Source organism: Camelina sativa, chromosome 7, assembly GCF_030686135.1.
Source record: "Camelina sativa cultivar CO46 ecotype springtype chromosome 7, ASM3068613v1".
In the NCBI taxonomy this organism is placed as follows: domain Eukaryota; kingdom Viridiplantae; phylum Streptophyta; class Magnoliopsida; order Brassicales; family Brassicaceae; genus Camelina; species Camelina sativa.
Genome location: NC_141886.1, coordinates 3544153 through 3558833, shown reverse-complemented (window position 1 = coordinate 3558833; position 14681 = coordinate 3544153). Strand labels below are relative to the sequence as shown.

General features: G+C 34.7%; 1 long non-coding RNA gene and 3 pseudogenes across 2 annotated transcripts; all 4 read left to right on the top strand.

Annotated features, from left to right (window-relative positions):
- Positions 1 to 820: 820 nt before the first annotated feature.
- LOC104704260 (uncharacterized) lies at positions 821 to 3133 on the top strand (annotated as a pseudogene).
- A 153-nt stretch (positions 3134 to 3286) lies between these two features.
- LOC147940796 (uncharacterized) lies at positions 3287 to 4672 on the top strand (annotated as a pseudogene).
- A 46-nt stretch (positions 4673 to 4718) lies between these two features.
- Positions 4719 to 7422, top strand: LOC147940795 (uncharacterized; annotated as a pseudogene).
- A 1240-nt stretch (positions 7423 to 8662) lies between these two features.
- Positions 8663 to 9676, top strand: LOC147940794 (uncharacterized). 2 transcript variants are annotated; one of them, XR_015562786.1, is made up of 3 exons: positions 8663 to 8792; positions 9058 to 9109; positions 9229 to 9676. It is a non-coding gene; the product is annotated as an uncharacterized LOC147940794 (long non-coding RNA). The 2 variants fall into 2 exon arrangements; XR_015562785.1 differs by having other exon boundaries at positions 9058 to 9128.
- Positions 9677 to 14681: the final 5005 nt, after the last annotated feature.

Here is a 14681-nt window from a genome sequence, read left to right as displayed (position 1 = left end):
ATCTCGATTCTAACTATGACCAAAAATTAAATACTGTCTTTTACACTTAGCCAAAAAAACAAAAAAACCCAGAAAACAAAAAGTTTTTCAGATTCTCTAAAATTTTCTCAGATCTCTTATCTATATCTCAAAGTTCTTGATTCCTATCCTGAAATTTCAATACCCATTCCATGAAATCTTGATTCTCATTGACAAGATCTCGATTCTCAGCACCAAAATCTCCCACAGTCTCTGTGTAGCTATCTCTGTTATCTCTGTCTCTCTTTCTGGTATCCATCGCTTTATCTCCGTCGCTCTCTATCTCCGTCGCTCTCTGTGTCTCCGTTGCTCTCTGTCTCAGTTTCTCTCTGCCTCAGCCTCTCTCCGCCTCTGTCTCTGTCTCAATCGCTCAGCCGATCTCAGTAGATTCGAACCCAGCTGATCTCATCTACCTGAAAGGTATAAAGCATTCAATTAATGTATTTCAGTTCTTTACTATGTACTCTGATTTAAATTTTGACCATTATATGTACTCTGATTTAAATTTTGACCGATTTAAATTTTGTCAGGTAATCACATCTCATCAGCCGGATCTTCTGCCTGCATCATTTGCCTGCATCATCTGCCTGTTTGCATCATAACACAGAGGCTAGTTCACACAATGAAACTGATATTTGATGCATTTGTTTACGAGTTGAATGAATTGGTTGTTTGATATTTCGTTTTAATAAACTGTTGTTGAATGTGTGAATATGTTTGTTTGGTGTTTGTTTGGTATTTGTTTGGTGGTTGTGTCATTCTTATGTGTTTGTTTTGTTTTCTTTATGGGTAAGGACATAAAATGGTTATGGAAAAGACATGGGTTCATCTTAACAGGTATGTGAAAACGTTTTGTATAGTTGAGTTTATTGGTTTAATTGATATGTTAAAGATTTTTTAAAGTTTGTAATTCGTTTTTTTCTTTTGGTTTTTGCTTTTATTTTACTTCATTGCAGAACTGATCCTGGTTATGAGAAAGGTGCTTGGGATTTTGTGAGGTCTGTGGCTGCAGGTTTAGGAGACAATGCAATGATTATTTGCCCGTGTATTGACTGTCGCAACGTATATCGCCACTCAGCCGCTGATATTGTTGATCATCTTGTAACAAGGTGAATGGATTGGAGTTACAAGTCGAGGGAGGACTGGTTTCATCATGGAGAAGTGAAATCAGGGACTGAGTGTAGAAAGTACACAAGCCAGTGGAACGAAGAGATCTTAGGTTTGTTCAAAGCTGCTGAGTTTATGGATGAAGAGCTGGTTAGTCAGGGTGATTTAATTGATGCTGCTGATGGGGATGATAAGGTAGAAGATGAGTTCTTAGCCAAGCTAGCTGATGCAGAAACACCACTGTATCCAGGTTGCACAAACTACAACAAACTATCTGTGATTGTTTCACTCTTTAGGTTAAAGACTCAGAGTGGTTGGTCTGACAGAAGTTTTGATAGTCTACTTGAGACTTTTAACAGATGCTACCCAAGGATAATGTATTGCACACATCCTTGTATGAGGTGAAGAAATTCTTCAAATCTTTTGATATGGGTTATGAGAAGATACACACTTGTATAAATGACTGTTGTCTATTTAGAAATCAGTACGAGGAGCTCGACAGTTGTCCTAAATGCAGTTCTTCGCGATGGAAGATTAACAAGCGAACTGGCGAGGTGAAGAAAGGTACTCCACAGAAAGTACTTAGGTACTTTCCGATAATTCCACGTCTCAAAAGGATGTTCAGGTCAGAGGACAAGACGGAAGACTTACGGTGGCATTTCAGTAATAAGAGCACAGATGGAAAAATGCGTCATCTGGTAGATTCTGTGACGTGGGATCAAATGAATGAAAACTATCCGTCATTTGCTGCAGAAGAAAGGAACATTAGGCTTGGACTCTCCACAGATGGGTTTAATCCTTTCAACATGAAAAATGTTAACTATAGTGCATGGCCTGTTTTGCTAGTCAATTACAACATGCCACCTGACAAGTGTATGAAAGAGGAGAACATCATGTTGACATTGCTGATTCCTGGACCAACTCAACCTGGAAACAATATAGATGTGTATTTAGAACCTCTTATAGAGGATCTAAACCATCTGTGGGAGAAAGGAGATGTAACATATGATGCATTCAGTCGCACTATATTCACCTTAAGAGCAATGCTTATGTGGACCATACAGGATTTTCCGGCATATGGAAATCTAACAGGCTGCAAAGTTAAATGCATAATGGGTTGTCCTGTTTGCGGGAAGCACTCATATAGTTTTTGGTTGAGTAATTGTAGAAAGCACGTGTATATGTCTCACCGGAAGTCTCTGTCACCCACCCATGTTTGTAGACAAAAGAAATCATGGTTTGATGGTAAAGCTGAGCATGGAAGAAAAGGTAGGATTCTGACTGGTCACAACATTTATCAAATACTCAAAAAATATAAGAATGATTTTGGGGATGTAAAAGTAAATGGAAGAAAGAGGAAGATGCAAGATCGTGATGGATCAGCCTCTGATACTGATGATGAATCCAGTGAATCAGAAGAAGAGGAAGAACAAGTAGATGAAGAAGAGCTATCCAGATGGAAAAAGCGGTCAATCTTCTTCAAGTTAGATTATTGGAAGGTATGATTTATATATTAGGTTTGTTATTCTACTATATATTCATATTTGCTATATTTTTGAAAATAAATGTATTTAACATTCTCTTTATTATCTGTTTTTATGTTGTCTAGGAAATGCCGGTTAGGCATAACTTAGACGTGATGCACGTGGAGAGAAATGTTGCTGCTAGTCTTGTCTCTACAATGCTGCATTCTGTGAAATCAAAGGATGGTATTAATGCTCGGAAAGATATGCAACTGCTTGGTATTCGAAAGGATTTACATCCCCAAGCACGTGGAAAAAGAATCTACCTTCCTCCAGGTCCTTGGTCTCTGTCCAAAACAGAGAAGAAAGTATTTTGTAATTGATTATCTGACTTCAGAGGACCAGATGGCTATTGCTCAAATATTTCCAGATGTGTTAAGATAGACGATTGTACGGTTAAGGGTCTTAAATCACATGATTATCATGTGTTGATGCAACAACTTCTTCCGGTTGCGATCAGAGGTAGGCTAAAATCTTTTAGATAGAACTCTTGTATAATTAGCTGTTAATTTTTTAATCTTCAATGTTATTTATTTACAGGTTTATTACCTAAATGTGTTAGGATAGCTATTGGACGCTTATGCGCTTTCTTCAACAAACTGTGTCAGCGTGTTATTGACAGAGAGGCAATTTCTGTAATGGAGCATGAAGATGTGGAAACTATCTGCATGTTTGAGAGGTTCTTTCCTCCAAGTTTCTTTGACATAATGGTGCATTTAACAGTCCACTTAGGCAGAGAAGCTCAGTTATGTGGACCAGTTCATTTTCGTTGGATGTACCCATTTGAAAGGTACAATCTAATAACTTATAAAATTATGTCATTTACAATATACTTTACGCTTACATGTTACAGGTTTTTATCTGCAGGTACATGAAAGTTCTGAAGGACTTTGTAAGAAACATGGCAAGACCAGAGGGTTGTATTGCTGAGTCATATCTCGCTGAGGAGTGCATGCGGTTTTGCAGTGATTTCTTGAAAAAGACAACAAATGCTGATGAGAAAATGGAAAGAAATGCTGATTATGAGAATTGCTCTATATTGGAGGGTCGTCCTATATCAGCACCTACTTCATGTACTCTTACTGAGAATGAGAAGAACATAGCACATCTTGCTGTCATTCATAATATGGCTCTAATTGATCCTTATGTGGAGTAAGTTCTTCTACATTCTCTTTTATAATATTGTTGTATTTACATTTACTCAATGTTAACGTTGTTTTTTTCAATTTTAGCATGCATCTACAACATCTACAAGATTCTAGTGAAAGATGTAGATGTGATTCGGCATTTTTGTAGAGTACACATTCTCAGAAATTTTCCTCTTGGTTAAAAGAACAGGTATGTTGACTATTTTTTGGTTTTTTTGTTGATCATCTATTATTTTACAATATAGTAAATGATACTTGACAATTTTTATAAACAGATACATATGACTTCTGAACATGAAGATACACTTAAGTGGTTAGCATATGGTCCTCGTCTATGCGCAAGGTCTTACACGGGTTACATAGTCAATGACAATTGGTTTCATACAGTCTCGGTTGATAGGCAAACTCAAAACTGTGGTGTGTTGCATGAGGCTACAACAATATGTATAGCTAGTGCAAAAGACAATTCCCCAATGGTTGATGTTGTGTCTTACTACGGCAGAGTGGTGGATATTATACTACTTGATTACAATGTCTTCTACATTCCTATATTTAAGTGCCAATGGGCAAATATAGGTAATGGAGTAAAGGAAGAAGAAGGATTCACACTTGTCAACCTTAAGCAAAGTCAAGCTTCCTTTGCAAGAGACCCATACATACTAGCATCTCAAGCACATCAAGTTTTTTATTCAAGGGTAGATGATTCATCGAGTTGGTATGTAGCTATGAGAGGTTCTAAAAGAAGATACAGTGCAGAGGATGATGACTGAAGATGCAGACGTTGGACCATTGCCTGTGTTAGTAGACATGGATGAAGATGACCTGGTTGATGAAGCTAGGAATGCCCGAGCTGACTGTGAAGGGATTTATGTGTGAAATTATACTATATGTGACTGTTTTTTTGTATTTATGATTGTTTAAAATGTGTATTTTATGTGAATGTGATTGTTTTCTACATAAGTTTATATATGTTTTGATAAACAAGTGTTTTCTGTTGTTTCAGGTGAACTAAGATGGTCAATTATCAGCGAAAAAGGCGTACATAAAAAAAAGAAGAAGATTGACGAGTTAACTGAGAAGCAGTTGGAAACTCAGGAATTGGTAGAGAAGCAGATTGAAACTCAGAATTTGGATAAATGAAGTGGATAATGATTTACAAGATGATGACACTTCTCAAAAGCAGCTGGCAGATGAACTTAATGATGAAGCTGCTATACAAGATGATGCATCTGCTATACAAGATGATGCTGCTATACAAGATGATGCTGCTATAGAAGATGATGCTGCTGAGCATGATGATTCTCCGAATGTTGCTAAAAATGTTGATGAACCAAAGCGTAAAAGGAAGCGAGGACCAACGAAGATGAAAAACATCGCCAAGGATCCAAATGAAAAGATTCACGTTGAGTATACTATCATGGGAGAACCTTGTGGTCCAGGATCAATACCTTTTGCATCATATTTAGGTACAATAGTACGGGAACATGTTCCTTTCACAATCCTGGATTGGAGGAAAGTAAGTGAAGATATCAAAACTGTTTTATGGAAATCTATTGAGGTATTCTTTTAATTACTGAACCATGTTGCTTCTTTTAATTATAATTGCTTTGTGTATAGTAATTATTCATTTGAATGCAGGCAAGGTTTGATCTTGACCAACCTTGGAAGAAAACTGCTGCATTTGGTCAGATGAGAGATCTATGGAGATCCACAAAATCACGCCTTGTTACAGCGGTCAGACGAGCTGATAACATTAAAGATAGAATGGGTATGCACCTAATATAACTGTTCTAGAATGGCGTAAGTTTGTCAAAGAGAAGACTAGTAAAGCATTTAAGGTAATAAGTGATTCAACTAAGACGAAAAGAAAGAAGCAGATTCCTCATTGTTGTGGCCGTAAAGGAATGGTCAGATTGAGAGAAGATTTAATCCAGAAAAGCTCAGACCCATCCCAGGTGACAAGAGCAAAAGTGTGGATCGAGTCACATACTAAGAAGGATGGTACTCCTGTAAATGTCGATGCGGCTGAAAAGATTGTATGTTATGTTTATTATTCTTAAATTACTTTATATATTAGAGATCATAATTGGTTGATGTACATTACTTTGGTATTTGTATGCAGAGAAAGGCAGCCGAGATAGGTATTGAAGGTACTCAGGATTCAGCTACAACAAATCCAAAGGAGGATATACTTAGTCAAATTTTGGGACCTGATAATCCGGGAAGACTGCAGGCAATAGGCAGAGGCATGAGCTTGACCAAACTTTCTTGTTTCAAAGTCAACAGCAGCTCTATGGCTGCAATGGAAGCAAATCAGGTTCAAATGAAGAAAAAAATTCAGGACTTAGAGCAAATTATTGAAAAACTTTATGATCAGGTTAGTATACTATATACAAATTGTTTCCTGATATAATATTTACTAAGTTATACTGTATGTTGATATGTTTCTGGAATTGCAGAGACAAGAGGGTGATGTTTGTGAAAACTCTATACATAGGAGTGTAAATACCAGAACACTTCCTAAGTGTAATTTGGTTGATTGGATTTCTTCTGATGATAATGTTGCAGAGGGTCTTATGGTTTCTTATGAATCTGATGAATTAGTACATGGGATACCTTTAGGGCCTAATGCAGTTAAGGTTTTAATTGAATCTGCTACCAAGCCAGAAGCTCCACTATGGAGACCTATACCTGAAATGTCTACTATTGAGGATGTAGTTGGAGAAATGATTGCATGGGATGTCGATTTATGTATTGTTCCAGGTGAAGGTGGCATTGCAGAAGACATTGCACCTAAGGTTAAGTATCTTTTATTGATTGTTTTTGTATGTAGATTACACTTCCTGAAATAATCCTTCTTACTGTATTGTACCTTTGTTCCACAGAGCCCTATCACAAGTTAAAAAAACAGATACAAAATCAAGGCTTTGGGTAAGAATGATGAAGTTGTAGCTGAAGGCAGATAGCAGTCTCGAGAACCGAAAGCGTTGGTAAATGGACTTCCTATTGGTCCAAATGAATTCAAAGTTTATGTGGATTCGGTTTTAAACACAAGTGCATGGCTATGGAGGCCTACAATCGAGATGAGAACTTTGCAGGATTCTTTAAACTGTTTTATATCATGGCCTGCAAATAGAGTTGTGATTGAGAAAACATCAAATGAATCCCCTGTTATTGAGAAATCTACATCTAAGGGAGGAAGCATAAGATCTCATAATGATATGTCCCCTGTAATTGCTAAATCTCCGAATCTTCCTGTATCTTCGACTAACTCAGCAAGTCCAAGTTATCAGGAGGACAAGTCTCCAGAAACCCCAAAAGCTCCTTTGAAGAAACCTTTATTCAAAACAAAACCATCTCTGACAGGGGCATCTCCTCGTCAGAAATCACAGGTACATAATTGGTTGTGGTTGTTCTTGTTGTATGGATTTATTTTTTGTTGGTTGCTGCTTTCTGAAATTATTTTTTGCTGGTTGTTCTTGAAGCGTCTCGCCAACAAAGAAAATCAAAAATGCAAGTTGATGGATATATCCGGAAAGAATCGCGTTGTTGCTGAAGGACGTTGGTCGTCTAGTGATCCTGATCAACATGTACATCACGTTAAATTGGGGCCTAATGCTTGTTGAGAATGGGTGGATGTTGTGATTGTTAAAGATGCTGCAGTTTGGAGGCAAACTCCTGAAATCGAATATATGGAAGATGCACATAGATCTTGTCTTGCCTGGCCAGAAGATAAAATTGTAATGGTGGGTATATAATTTAATTTTACATGTGTGCAAAATATGATGACAATAACAACTACTGACTAATTTTTTTTTTCAGCAGGAATGAATGAGGACAAGTGGGGAACATGTTTTGTAGTTTAAAGACATGAGTACTTTGTGTTGTTTTGTGTCATACACTGGTCTTTGCCCCTTTTTTTTTATTTTTGGATAATAAGGTTGAATCAAAATTTATATGTTTCAGATATTAATTTAAATGGGACAAGTTATTTAATTTTTCTTTTTAACATGTTTGAAATTTATTTAAAAAATATATAGAAAGATAATAAGCCAAATTGGTTGTTCAAAAAATAAAATAATTATAATAATAATAATAATAATAAGCCAATATTAAAAACGTTAGTTATATTATTAGCTAGGGGCAATAATTTGGATATATACAAAATTAACATCAATAGATAAATAAACCAAATAGTTTTGAAAAAATTAAGAAAATAAGATAAACAAATATTAACAATAAATAAATATTGATGAAACAATTATGAATTATTAATATTAATTAACATTAAAAATAAATCTTTATATCATATATATAGTAATATAAGATATAAACCTCAAACCCTATACCCTAAATCTCTTAGGTGAAAGCATTATACACCAATATATGAAACATGAAATTAACAATGTAAAAATATAATTTTATGTATATTTGTACATAATTATGAATTATTAATATTAGTTAGCATTATATATAAATATTTTAATCATATAGTAATATAAGATATAAACCCCAAACCCTATACAATAAACCTTATACCCTAAATCTCTTAGTTGAAAGCATTCTACACAAATTAACAATGTAAAAATATAATTTTCAATTTTAAATTTTAAATTTTAAATTAAACTAGCTTTACCATATGAAACTTTAATTTTTATTTAATTGTTACACCATATTCCAAAATTAATACAAAGAAAAATAACAAAATACTATACTAATAACATACAAATCGTGAAACAATTATCTCATTGGCTAATTGATTAAGGTGTGGATCACCAAATTATTCATATCTACCGTTGATTAGAATAAATCTAACGGTCATTAATCAGCTCTTTTTTTATTAACTTTTCATTATCTCGATATCTACTTTTCTCCAAGGAAACCCAATAGACTCTCAATCTGGAAGCTTCTTTCACCATCGCCAAACACCAAAAAAACACAGATTGAATCTATAGAGGAACTCATATCATCTCTTTCACTATCGCCGAATCTAAAGGTTTTTATTTTCTCTTTCTTTTGCTTGTTTCTCGAATCTTCTGATTCTTTGTTTCAAAAAAAAATCTGGATTTTCATTTATTGTTTGATGAAGTAGATCTGAGTATTACGACATTATATTAGTTACTGCTTCAATTTGGAATTAGGTTTTTTGCAGATATTCAATAAAATCTAACACTGATAGTCATTATTATTAGATTTAAGAAATATAAAAACAGGTTCTTGTTAATATTTTGACTGTTGAGATTGTTTATGGTGTTTTGCAGATTCTTGTTGACAGATCTATTCATTTTCAGGTTTCGGATCTAGATATCACAGGTTCGTCATTCAATCAAAGGTTGTACTCTTTTATATTGAATTATATTGTTTTCTTTTGATTGTTGTGGTTGTTGATTAAAAATTAACATATCTAAACAATATCATATCTGGTACTGCAGAAGCTGTTACTTAAATGGAAGATAAAGGACTCATATGCGGCCTCCCCGCTAAGAACGTTGTACCAACACTCAGACAACATACACAACAACAAGCAATCAACGATCAACAAACTGATGTGGATGATGAACTGAAGGAGATAACAAAGCTAGAGTTTAGAAGGTCTTGTGCTCACCTAGGCTACTTAATACGCATCGAACTAGAGGAAGAAGACATTGATCCACTATACAAGCAAGTTTGGAGAAACATTGTGGAGGATACACGCAACAACACTGGTAAGAAACGCCCAAAAGTAGAGAAAGGAGAGCCCTTAAACCGCAAGACTCTTTGAGCGAGTTCATGTTTTTAGTTCATGTGATGTTTACATTTTGTTAAGTTAACTTTATGTAATATGATTGTTTTTATGAGTCATTGTCTTTCATAAATTAAAGCTAATTGCATTTTGTGCAATTCAATGTTTCAAATAACAAATTATTATGCAACTCAATATATATGCAATATAGGTTAAATATAGATCCAAATTGCAATATAAACAGAATTTTCTCAGTGTCATGATAAATATTACATAGTACAAAATAAAAGCCAAGAAATCTTATATTATAGCACGAGAAAAATGCTGGAATACATTATTAAACCGCAATTGATAAATGCTATTGTAAATGATGGTATCGCAAGGTATAATAGCCATTAAAAACTACACAATAGCAAAAGGAACCCGCTATATAACACTTTCCCATAGCAAGTATTTTGTGCTACTATAGTGTTAAATTCGAGAACCATAATGTCAGGAAACAACATCCTCCAGCACATATAATGTGTTATCATTACAAGTTACACAACACGAAATGTTTGCTATAAAAACAAACATAATAGCACAAACTAAGCGCTAGTTAATAATATAAAATAGCAGACTATTAGCGCTATAATAGGTCAATCTACCATAGCGCGTAAAAACTGTTATGGTAGAGAGGGGGGGGTCTACTGTAGCTGTTCATTATACAATGTTTTCAAATGCGCTACAAAAACCCTTTAGTAGCATTATCCGTGTGCGACCGAAGCTCATACTTCTTGTAGTGATATTTCATAAATGTGATAAAGGAGAGTTGTCTCAATACAACTCTCAAGGTTACAACCATAGTTCTCCTAATGTTGATATTTATACTACTTGCTTGGAACCCTAAAACACATGGGCTTAAAGACAATATAATTGGGCTTGTTGGCACTACAAGGCCTTGTGTTTTGAGACACTCTAATACTCCCCCGCAAACTTGGCGTGGTGTGAAAACAACATGACAAGTTTGAAACAGCAAATGCAATGGCTTTGACATGAGAATGCATCGTCGAAGTAGGATCCTTGATATGTAGGCAGAGGGCTCTAACTAACCACAGAGAACAAGCATAAGTGTGAGATTTCTTTACCCGTTTAACTCTTCTAATCTGTCATGACAAATAAGATTTCTCTTCCCACAACTACTTCAATCTTCCTTGTTATTTGCTTCTCATCTATTAGCCAACTACAGTTTGCATAAAACCAATCTATTTCTCTCTTTGACATTGTAACAAACACCTTGTGTGCGCTCAGCAAAACCAGAAAAAAATTGTAGCCAAAAACCCATCCTTATGAGATCCAAGACAATCTGATTGCATTTTAGCTTCATGAGTTCAATCCTCTAATCTAAACCAGCCAGCAAAAACACCAAATAAACGACAAACCAGCATGATTCCAGACCTAAAATCTATAACCAGCCACTATGACACATGTTCTGTCTCCAAAGGGAATATAGAAACATTACCATGATGTTCAAAACCCAAAATTGTTCTCTTCTTCTCAGCTTGTGACCTTGATATATCTTTAGTAGTCAACAAAGCAGAACATGGTCTAAGGAGGTGACGATGGAGCTGACTTTGGAACTCGCAGATCTGGTGTCTATTCGGTTTTGATTTCACGGACGAGACAATTGGTGGAAGCCTTCTTTAAAGAGCGGAAGCTATAAGCTAGTAAAACCCATAAGAACCGTTTTGCTCTAATACCATGTAAGCAATCTCAAACTAGATAGATAATTTTTTTTTTTTTTTAACAAAGAGATTGTAGATTAATATTTCATAAATGTGATAAAAGAGAGTTGTCTCAATACAACTCTCAAAGTTACAACCATAGTTCATATTTATACTACTTGCTTGGAACCCTAAAACACATGGGCTTAAAGACAATATAATTGGGCTTGTTGGCACTACAAGGCCTTGTGTTTTGAGACACTCTAATAGATTGGAGACGTCTATAGCTCTTAGTGTATTACATATAAGAAATGGCGGCATTGTTTTAATTTGTTTGCAGATTATACACAACTTCAAAGCTGGTGAACCGGCAAAGTGATCACTTAAGGTTTAGTTAAAAAAAGATCATTACACCGAACAAAAGATTTACGGTGAAGATCGATGATCGATCTAAAATGTAGACAAGGAATGTAAAGTCAGAGAAAACGATCGAGAAGATTTATTTATTTATTGAATGAATTATGAAAGATTTCCCATAAAGATGCTACCGCAAATTATGGGGCAGAAAATTCCAATCAATATTGACTATTGACCCTAAAAGTGTATCATCGGATAACATGGCCCATAGTCTACGGGGCCTTAATACAAAAAAAAATTAAGAGGACAAAAGTAAAGATGGGAAATTGGTAAGATTAACCTATGGATATACTCGTAATTTTTAAGATTTCAGAACGCAAGGAACAAAAATGAGAAGAAATACAGTATGGTTTGACAACATGAGGACTATAAGCTCATAGTCCATGGTATTAACATGGCGATATTTAGAATTTTAAATTTTGAATGGGAGACTGCTTCTCTGAGTTTGATTTATTGTGATTAAAACTATACCGGATCAACTATAATCATATATACTTATTAAGTTTTAAGTTTATATACTCATAAATTTAAGTTTTAACTATTGAATTGTTTTTAAAAAAAATTATGTGATACAATAGTTTGTGTCGAGGTGTTACAATTTTAGAGACTAAGTTTTTGGATTAGACATTCATCTATTAATACATTTTTGAACGTTGTTAAAATATACAATGTTATATAGTCACCAACTCACCATCAATCATGGTGTACATATTTAAGTTTGCCGTTTTGAATGTTTCCAAAAGTAACCAAATACCATCTCATTTTACACTACAAAAAACGCGCCTATTGCGACGGATATTTCTACAGTATTTGATGTGCAATAAATATTTCTACAGTAAATTTACAAGATTATTGCGATGGATATTTGAAATAGTTACAAAACATGTTTTAATGAAAGTATCCACCTTGTCGGTAGATCTCGAAGCCACGCAAATTTATAGCAAAAATAAGCTTAATATCCATAGCAAATCTCTAGCAACATTTTTAGTATGCCTATACATAGCAAATGCACATCAAGTGACAAAAAACTTACAAACTACTTCCAAAAGAAATAAAATAAAAACTGTCTAAAGAAAGAAAAAAAAAACCTCAAAAACATTTTTGTAAAGGAAAGAGAAAAAATTCCGAAAGAAAGAAAAAGAACTTCCAAACACTATTGTTTTCTAAAATGTTTGGACGCGGAGAGCAGTGATGGATGTACAATCATACAGATCCGAAGACCAGTGATGTGACAAGAGAATTTTGTGACGGTTTATGCAGTTTCATGTTCCAAGCGACAAACTAACCATTTGCTCGTGAAAACGGTATAATTGTCTGTCCATGTGGTAAGTGTCTAAACGACAAATATTTGGAATTTAATGTAGTAAAGAAGAATCTATATAATATAGAATATATGCTGAATTACTATGTATGGTTACATCACGGAGAAGGTCGTAGCAACAATGCAGGAAGTAGTAGGATAAATTATGATGTTGATCAACCTAGTAATTATGCGAATTATAGGCATCAAAAATCTGATCAATTTAGTTTTCATGGAGGAAAATAAGTTTTATGATATGGTTAATGATGCATTTCATGAAACTATTGCTACATTTACTGAAACTAGTAATGAAGAATGTCCCACATAGATGCATAACGATTTTATGATATGTTAGTTGCTGCAAAGCAACCCATCTATGAGGGATGTATAGAAGGGCAGTCTAAGTTATCAAGGACATAGCTATGATGCATAAGTTGACTACCTTGTTGACAAGGATCTCGAGTTCTTTGCTAAGTTTGGAAGCAGAACCCCAACAAGTACTGAACATGGGTGCAATCCAACCATATGTGAGACAGGAAACGACACAACCACATGCACAGCCATGGGCACGAGCACGGAAAGGGAACCGGAGTTCCCTCTGTATCACAATCCTTTTAATTAGTTGGTGTAGAAACTGTGTGGTTTCTTATGTTTAAGACAATTTTTTGTTTGTAATGAAAAGAATTTAAATTCTACTTATATTTATGTTGGAAAAAGTTACACTCCAGTTTCCCCATAATTTTAAGTTCAAAACCTCCATCCCCATTAACGTTGGTTAACTCGGTTTATGACATAAACCCGATGCCAAACCAAAAATCCACTAGAGGGAACTCCGGTTCCCTTTCCGTGCTCGTACTAGAATAAACCAAATTAAAACCTGATTAAATTAGTGGCTTTGATTGGTGACAAAAACAAAGCTTTACTATTTGTACAGTTTTGATTTTTTACCAATCACAAAAATTTTACCAAAAACTTTATGAAAAGCTTTATTCTCAGCTTTTTTTTACAGTTTTCATGTACAGCTCTTTCTTACAGTTTTGCACTATTTTGTATAAGCTTACATCTATTCTGTACAGTTTTGGCTACGTCACCAATCAGACCCATTAAAAAAGAAAAAAGCATCTCCCTTTGTTTTCTTCCTTCCTCCATTTTCTTCTAATGCCAGATTTTTTCTGAAAAAATGAAATAACCAGAAACAAATCATAGGGTCCAATTGGTAACGTACCCAAAGCTGTACAACTGTTACGGAATAGTGCAAAACTGTAAAAAAGAGCTGTATATGAAAGCTGTACCAAAAAGCTGAGAGTAAAGTTTTTATTAAAGCTTTTGTGATTGGTAAAAAATCAAAGCTATACAAGTTCAAAATCTGGGTTTGAAGTCACCACCCGCCATGAAATAGCCAAATCCAGAATCAATCGCAATCACAACTTGTTCCTCCTCCGTCGTCGTCGTCGCAATCACAGCCGTTAACGATACTTTGAATTCAAAGTCTCAGTAGTTTCGTATTGATACTTAGGATCCAACAAATCAAAATAAGAGTTTCTTTTCAGAGACATCGAATTCACGAAGCTATCATCAACGCTTCTGCTTTGTTTGATTTGTTTCTTTGCTGTGTGATGCCAACTCTTTAATGTTGTTGCTAATCTCTCGTTGAACATTGTTGGTTTCATCTTTGAACCCATCTTCACCACAGAATCAATTCAGAAAAAAAAAATCAGATTTTGAAATTGCAAAGTTACAATT